The 8,197-nt window shown below is 45.2% G+C and overlaps 1 pseudogene; it reads right to left on the bottom strand.

The window, feature by feature from the left end:
- Positions 1-6,566: 6,566 nt before the first annotated feature.
- On the bottom strand, positions 6,567-7,882 carry LOC112401794 (probable E3 ubiquitin-protein ligase TRIML2 pseudogene; annotated as a pseudogene).
- Positions 7,883-8,197: the final 315 nt, after the last annotated feature.

Raw genomic sequence — 8,197 nt, 5'->3', positions numbered from 1 at the left:
CTGCACCACAGTCGGCTGTGTGACCTTGGGCAAGTGACAACCTCTCTGTGTCTCAGTTTCTTTGATCATAAAATGGGGATACTAGTGCCAGTCACACAGTTATTGCAAGGATTGAAGTATTTAATACATGCAAAGTGCTTAGAACAGTACTTGGTAACCAATCAACAAATATTAGGGTAATTGTTAATCCAGATGAATCTTTATTTTTCTTGTTCCAAACAAATCTGATGCAATATAGAGAACTTCTCCCCAGAAAAAAATACAAAACCTGTGCAGACACACAAAATTTATATACAAGCTCGGGGGTTTTCAAGGCTCTGTGAAGTCCATTCATATTCCTCATCCACTTGGTGGAATCTAGAGGGATCCACCTGGGGCAGCACAAGCCTGGGCTTTGGAGTCAGGCTGACTTGGGTTTTAAGCCTGCCAGCCGCCGACTAGCAGTGTGGCCATGGGCAAGTTCTGTGACCTCTTTACATCATATCTCCTCACTTATAAAATGGGCGTAACAACAGTACCTGCTCTGTGGACTTAGCCCATCGATAGAAAGGGATTCTACACGATAAACTGTGGTAACGCCGGCGGGGGCAGGAGAGGGGGAACAAAGAAATCCTGCCGTTTTCTGGGAATGGAGATTGTCCCTTTGCTCCCAGTCTATTTCCAGACACTTCCCCTTTTACAAAAGAGCTGGGAATGGGCAATCTGGTACCACAATTCTGGAAAATGTGCCCTATAATATGAATTATGGGAAGAGTAACAACAACAAAAATTAAATAGTGAAGTGACATGTTTCCAAATATTTAAGAAATTGTTACTTTACTAAAAGAGCCTAAATAAATATTCCTAAAGTGACAGTGAAATCTGGTAGGAAGATCCCAGAACTTGCTCCCAGGAGCTGCTTTTTAATCCCTCCCCAGCCTTAGAGACCATGAATGGTGATATCCCTGCTCAAACTCTCCCCCCCGCCCCTGACATCAGTTTTGAACACCAGGAGCCTGGTGCATTTTAAGACTTTTCTAAATGTCCATAGGATCCAGCTTTCAGCTGGTAATGTTTATCCACGTACCACACATGTTTGTTTTTTTTAAAAAAAGGACATAAGGAAATACACTGAAATGTTAATAGTAGAGATATAGGTTATTTTAATTTTCTTCTCTACATTTTCTTCACTTTTGATAATTTGTTTTGTAATAAGTATGCATCATTTAAATAATTAATTCAACAATTAGACATTTGTCTATATGAAAGGTACTCCGCTAGGTGTTGAGAATACAGCATCCCTTATCTCTTGATGTCTACAGTCTAGAAGGTAATAAGACATTAAATAAGTAATTACACGAATAATTCATTGCTTCCAATGGCAATAGGCCCAATAGTGAAGTCTAGGGGACTATGAAATCAAGAGGGACTTGACCTAAGCTAGGGTCTGGGAAGGCTTCCCTGAATAAATAATATTAAAACTGAAATCTGAAGGGGGGAGGGGAGTAGGAAAGAAAGAGGGGAATATTCCAGGTGTAGAGATTAGCATGTGCAAAGACCCTGAGGCTTGGTGAGTTCAAGAAGCTAAAGGAGGCCAGAGTGGTTACAGCTTGGGGGAAGGAAGAAATTCAGCTAAGGCAAGGGCAGCAACAAGCATGGCCTCAGAGATCATGTTAATGGTCTTTGCATTTGATTTTAAGAGGAGATAGAAAGCCAGGGTTTTAAGCAGAATAGTAACAAATAGCTATTTCCGTTCTGGAATTTTTTAAAGAAAAATAACAACAAATGTATTTCAAATCATTTGTTATGCATAGTTTAGGAGTTCTTGGATTTAGATTTCTTAAGGCCAATTCAATAGACTCACCCTATATATGAAAATATTGGGTAAAAGTGTTTTTACCCAGTATTGAAACGTTAGCTTCCTTTTTACAGGGAGCCTGGGACAGTGACAGGAGCTCAACACTGCAGCCCGGGTCCCCTGTCAGTCCAAGGCCATGGGGCATGCCTTGGCACAATAGTGGCAGATGGTGGAAGCCAGGCAGCAAAGCACCCTTCTTCCCACCACCCTGGGGAGTTGAGGCAGGAGACAGCCCGTGAGCATTCTGTCAAGAAACCTCCATGTGCCATGGAAACGCAAAACGATGCAATTCCCAGACCCGCTGCGGTCAAAACACAGCTGGATAAATGACAGCATCTAGAGCCTGACAAATTGTGAGAGTGTTTTCCTGCTCAGGAGTGCAGGGCTGGGTCACTGCCGTGCCAATTAACTGCAGTTAGAGTTCAGGGGATGATCGCAGGGACCTCCAAAAATGTACATCCGGAAACGCTGTCTTAGTGATGTGAACACACCAACTCGGAGTCTACATTTGTTGCGATGCTTTTGAGTTTATTTAAAATAATGGTTTAAACCACAGTGCTCTATCATCTCAGGAAATCACGGTATTGGAAGTAATTCACCACTTGGCCGCTGAATAACAGATGAGATGCTTACAGCCAATCCTCCTCTCCAGGGTTCCTAAATCAGCTGGGCATGTCCTGACCTCCAGGTTATTTGAAGGACAGGGGAAGCTGCCAAAACCCACCCTCGCTCCTGGAGGAACTCAAAGCTTTAGTGCGCTATGGAGCCCGGTAACCGGCATCTGGTAGTCAACCTTTTCCTGTAATGAGGAGGTATTAAATATTCACATCAGGAACTGGGACTTTTGCAGGCCCTGAACTGGTCTTCCAACCTGTTACCTATTATGCTGCACACTTTATATGCCCCCGAATACGACAAGAAGAAACTTGTGAGTGTTCTATAAAACCTGCCACTGACATCAGGGTGGGTCTTCGAGGCTTATGGTTATTCTAATAAAAGCAAGGAATGTGTAACAGGCTGTAGCCAGCAGACCACCAACCACTTTATCGTTGAAGCACAAAAGAAAACCTCTGGTAAACCTACTGTACCTGCCTCGCAGCGTGTGGCTGTTTCTTAACCCTTGAAGACTCTGTTACACGCCTAACTTAAGACGACATCTGTATGTTTCTGGTTTCCCTCCCTATGATGAGTCTGCTAAGTTACACGCTTAGACAAGAAATACCTATTGGTGGAGTGGTTATGAATTACAGATTGGAGGTTACAAATCAATTCAGGATTTTTAAAATATAAATTCAAACTAGATCTGTGAAGCCAGCTTTTCCTCAGACAGCATAAGCAGATGGGCAGCCAGGCGGCCCTATGATAGGTATGAAGGAGGTCTTCTATGGCCCCAGAATCCTTTCTTGATCTCTTCCTTTTTCCATGGTTACCCTCATGCTCAGGAACTCAGTGTCCTATCCTTACCAAAGTGCAAACATGGGAAAGGAACTGTATCAGCAGGGGAATAGCAGGAAACTCTCAAAATAGTTATTAACTGAGGAGAATGAAATGAAGTTGCTATGTAGTCAAGCATAGGCTGGTAAAGGGCATCGGTGAGAGGTTGGGGGGGGCACTCAGGGACTCTTACCGGCAGTGAGCTACCCCCACCCCAAAACCAAGGGGCCAGGGGTGGTGGAGCCCTTATGAGAATCTGGCAGGAGCTTCAGCAAGAGAATCTGGTGGGGCTGCCTACAGCAGCCGGCCTCCTGGGGGCACAGAATAGGCCATGCAAGGGCAGATAATCCATCTGGAGGCGCAAAAGAAATCCAGATCCGGCACAGGATCTGACACCAGATTACGCAATCTATTACCTTGCTCAGATTCTTTAGCACCCCAAACCTAATAAGTATGAAAGAAAAGTTAGCGGGCGTGTGGGTACCTTATTTTTAATCCTTGTCCTAAAGGGTTTTCCTGCATCAGTGAGCAGATATGGAAGGGGGGAAAGAAGGAGCTGTCTCTGTTTCCAAAATCACACCCAGTAGTGGCCTCTGATCTTGAGGATGCTCAGGGATGAGAGGGAGCTTCCAGAGGAGACCGGATAAACCTGGTGCACTAGGTCTTCCACCCTCCCAAAGCGCTGTCGTCCACTGGACAAGTGTGGGATGCACTACAACGTATCTGCCTTGAAAAGGATTCTCCCATTAAGCTTATTTAGGAGTCATGAAGCCATGCCCCTCATCTCCATCCTGCACTTTTTACCAAGCCTCCTCAATAACTTTCCTGCTTCTGTCTTGCTCCCTCCAAGCCACAGTCCTCTGCATAATCATCAAAATATTCTATCTTAAAAAAAAAAAAAAATCCCCTGGACTTCCCTGGTGGTCCAGTGGTGAAGACTCTGCGCTTCCAGTCCTTCCACTGCAGGGGCTGCGTGTTTGATCCCCGATTAGGGAACTAAGATCCTACGTGCCACGTGTTGCGGCCAAAAAAAAAAAAAGCCTGCTTAAAATCCTGCCACGACTCCACATTACCTACAGTGTAGACTGCAAACCCCATGGTGGACTCCCAGGTACTTCCGCAGCCTCATCTCTTTTCAAGTCTCCTCCTTGCCCTTCAGGTACCAGCCACGTCAGTACTTTTGTTCATGTCATCCAAGATGCGTGAGCTCCTTTTCTGGGTCTTCTGCCCCTATCGTCTACCTGCCTGACTCCTACTGGTTGTTTTGAGAAGCGTCTCAGGAGTAAGACCTCCAGGCTGAGATGCAAAGATGCTATCACCCTGACCACCCTCCATCACAGCACTCCCCCATCACACTGAAATGTCCCAGCTCGCCACTGGCACTGGGAGCACCATAAGGGTAGAGACTGTGTCTTATTCACGAATTCATCCTCCTAATGCAGCATCCAGCAAGAGCTGCCATTAGAAACTATTTGATGAACTAAACTAAACGATGACTTGCCAGAAAGAAAGTGCTCCTCCAAAGCAAAGTTCCCTGGGCATTAGATTTTTTTTTAAAGCATTATAGGAGGGGCTTCCCTGGTGGCGCAGTGGTTGAGAGTCCGCCTGCCGATGCAGGGGACACGGGTTCGTGCCCCGGTCCGGGAGGATCCCACATCTCGCGGAGCGGCTGGGCCCATGAGCCATGGCCACTGAGCCTGCGCGTCCGGAGCCTGTGCTCCGCAACGGGAGAGGCCACAACAGTGAGAGGCCCGTGTACCGCAAAAAAAAAAAAAAGCATTATAAGAGTACAACCTATATAGGTATTTAATTACTGTTGCTAGATCTCTCTCTATATTCCACGAATACCTCAGACCCTTAAGAATTGATTTAAATGAAAAAAACAATTTTGAAAGCGGATTGATTAAAGAATGTTTTGGTGGAATAATTGGAAAGAATAGAAGAATAAACCATAGAACATCTGACTTAGGGAGGCTTCAAAATACCCTCTAGAAGAAGAAGTAAAGTGACACAGTTACCTGAAGACAATAGTAGAGATCATTTGGAAATGCCAAGCTTGATAGACTGACCTCCATGTTCCCATGGGTCTTATTCTTTCTATAATTCTAAAGTGGCTTTAAAATACAGGTAATCAACTGCTCAGAGGAGACATAATCACTTAGTGTCTACCGCTTCACAATTGTTTAGCTACAGGATTATCTCGTGTAGATTGGGATCTGTTTCTAAGAAATGGGAGCGCTAAATGAAGTGGGTCAAACATACCTCACTTCTCACAAGCTATAGCCTCTGGCAACGTTATTTATCCTCTAAAATCAATATACTGTAGATATCTTTATCTTCCTGGTGTTCTCTAGGGCTCCTGGAATGGTGGGTTGGACCATATCTAGACTGCAGCTTCATCCATTCAACTGGAGATCACCCACTGGAGTTACTGGAAAATGTCCATTTTTACATTCAGCATGTTATCTCAACCATCAAAATAATCTGGAGTTGGTTTGTTTTTTGGAAAACTATTTGCTGCAAACCAAAAAACCGTCAGTCATAAAAAGGATGTTAACGATAGAGAGACCTCAGCAGTGTAAACAAAGCAAAGATATTGGCTGGCATCATACAACCTGTAGAAGGCGCAGTGGAGGGCCGGAGTTTGTTGGCTAATGGCTCTCAATCTACAGAGCAGCTCACCAACACCGAGACCATTGGCACCGTCTGGGGGTCTAAACAAGGAAAGTCCATGGGGTCAAAAAGAGCAAGGACATACCTCAGAAATTCCAGCTCCTTTTGACAAGTATCCGATGCTGAGACTCAAAATTGACACCAAATTATTCGTTAAGGGCCCCCTACACACACCACCACCACCACCCTTGCAACACAATATTTTCTTCCCCGCCCCCTTGAATGTGAAGTTGAAACTAAGCGAATTCAGTGGCAATTGGAAACCCCAGCATTACAAAGCGGTGTATTTCATCATATATGGTTTAGTCTAATTCTGGATAAACCACGTCTCCCCACTTTTGTCTCCAGCTGAAGAGGCATCAGTGGCGCCTGCAGCCTCCTCTGCACAGCTGCTTCTCCACCGACAATTGCTGCTCAGACACAGGGCCCTTCTCCAGAAGTTGATGGTAGAATCGGGGAGCAGAGGGAACAGTCATCCACCCAAACACAAACTCCAAATATGAGAAAGCATCTGTTATGCCATTTTTTTTTCAAGTGCTAAAAATCTTTTATTGGATTACTTTGTAAAATAACTTATATAAAGCCATGCTTGTAACGTTCTTGCCTCTTGTGGTCTTAGATTTCACACCAAAGAAGATTGAGGGCTAAAAGTACCATTACAAGAAGAAACATGAGGGAGGCAGATGCTCAGAGAGTCGGAATTCATGCCTCCATTTGAGATACGAAGAGAAAATATAGGCCTGAGAGCTCCTTGGAAGGCGAGATAAGAGAAATTATAGATGAGGGATCTCTTTGTCACATCATAGAAGGATATCTGCCCATATTCATAGTCCAGGAAAACTCCAGCTCTGTGCATTTGCTCCCTCAAGGAAACCCTTTTTAAAGGGGGAAAGGCCCAGAAAGTATAATCAGTTCCCATCATGGATCCTTGAATAAGACCTTATCTCCGGAAGCACTTCTGCTGGCAGAGCTTCCGTGTACGCCCAGCTGCCACTGTGTTGCCTTTTCCACACCCACCCCCCGGTAGGTGCCACCCCGAGGTGAAGCTCTCCACACCCAACGTGGTGGCGCTCAAGTCAAATCTCTCTGGGTGACCGGCTACATCCTGCTGCACATCTCTGAGTCTCACACTTCTCAGATCCTCAGATAAGACCAGACAGGGATGAGCTGTTTTAGGGTCCAAAGTTACAGGGCTTTGCAGCACTTTTAGCATTTTGCTCATTCCTGTTATTTGGCGTAAACTCAGGTCTGTGATTCGGGCGGGCTCTAGACACTGAAGCAGTAGTGACTCACTCCTTTCCAAAGAATACCTTGCATTCTGGAGCGACGCTGAGGCAGATTGCCCACATTTCTTCTCTAGCTCTGCAGTGATTTTTGGAGGCTGCAGATCTGTTCAGAGAGCCTGACTTCACTCTCCCTCAGTTTACTCATGTTCCCTCTCCCCAAACAGTTCCGTCTCTGTAGTATTTCCTGGAACTTCTCCTTCAACTTTGTGGCAAACTCCATCAGTTTGTTCTGACTGGCTTCTCTCAGGTTCAGGTTGAATCTGCAAACTTGCAGGCTCTGGAAGTTCACTTTGTTTTCTTCAATCATCAGTCGGAACCTTATCCTATATTCAGACTCAATCATCACTTTAAAATTCTGCTCTTCTTCCTGCATCATCACCATTCTTCCTTGCTCGTCAGCCAATATGCTTTTAGTTACTTCAAGTTCCTCCTTCAATGTGTTCAATATCTCCTGGAATAACTTCCTATAATTCTCAGCAGCTTCTTGTACTCCATACACCACCTGATTCTTGTGCTCCTGGGACTTGAAGTACTTGTCACAAATCATGATTTGGTCATCATGGCAAAACAGCTGTGGTGGATCCAGATGTATCTCACAGCAGACATCTTCTGGGATTTCTTGCTCTAACTGGGAGCAGAGCCTTTTGGACATGCCGGCAGGTGGCCCTCGTTGAAGACTGGGCTGTTTCTGTTGTGGAATACGCCTCCCCGTACTCTGAAAAGGAAAAGAGTGGCAGTGTTCTGGTGCAGACACACTTGTTAACCTCAGTCCGCAGTCAAGCATCAACAGGTCAGCGCATCCTGGACTCCTCAAATCCAGCAAATCTTCGGCAGCCACGTGTTGAGCTCTCAGCAGTCAACATAGTTGGCCAGGACCCTCCTCTTGGAATGGTTTCTTCTCTTTGCAATCAAGATCACGTAAATGACGACCCTCCTACGTTACTCGTCTGTTTCCCAGCATTCTTTT

The sequence above is a fragment of the Neophocaena asiaeorientalis genome, unplaced genomic scaffold (genome assembly GCF_003031525.2).
Source record: "Neophocaena asiaeorientalis asiaeorientalis breed wild unplaced genomic scaffold, Neophocaena_asiaeorientalis_V1.1 scaffold698, whole genome shotgun sequence".
Classification (NCBI taxonomy): domain Eukaryota; kingdom Metazoa; phylum Chordata; class Mammalia; order Artiodactyla; family Phocoenidae; genus Neophocaena; species Neophocaena asiaeorientalis.
This window is presented reverse-complemented; position numbering and strand designations above follow the sequence as displayed.